The sequence below is a fragment of the Numenius arquata genome, chromosome 6 (genome assembly GCF_964106895.1).
Source record: "Numenius arquata chromosome 6, bNumArq3.hap1.1, whole genome shotgun sequence".
Lineage (NCBI taxonomy): Eukaryota > Metazoa > Chordata > Aves > Charadriiformes > Scolopacidae > Numenius > Numenius arquata.
In genome coordinates, this window is record NC_133581.1 from 57,914,915 (window position 1) to 57,915,285 (window position 371).

Genomic DNA, 371 nt, shown 5'->3' on the forward strand with positions numbered 1-371 from the left:
CTGCGGGGGCCGGGTCCCCGGCCCTGCTCTGCCGCCTCCCTCGGAGCACCGTGCTCGGCGTCGGCAGGGCTGCGGGGGGTGTGCGGGGGGTGTGTGTGTGTGTCACCCGCGGGGGTGACTCGTGGGGACAGCCTCGGTGCGGGGTCTCGCTACGCGTGGGGAGGGGGGTGGCGGGGGGGGGGGGGGGGGGGGCCGCCCCGTCCCGTCGCGTCGCGTCGCGTCGCGCCCCGTCCCGTCCCGTCCCGTCCCGCGCGCCGCCCGCCGCACTTGGCTGCAGCCCTGGAGCGCTTCCCGTCAGTCACGCCCCCTCGCACAGGATGTATCCCATATAAGGATATCTGCGTCAGTGGGTTCCCGAGCCCGGCCGTACC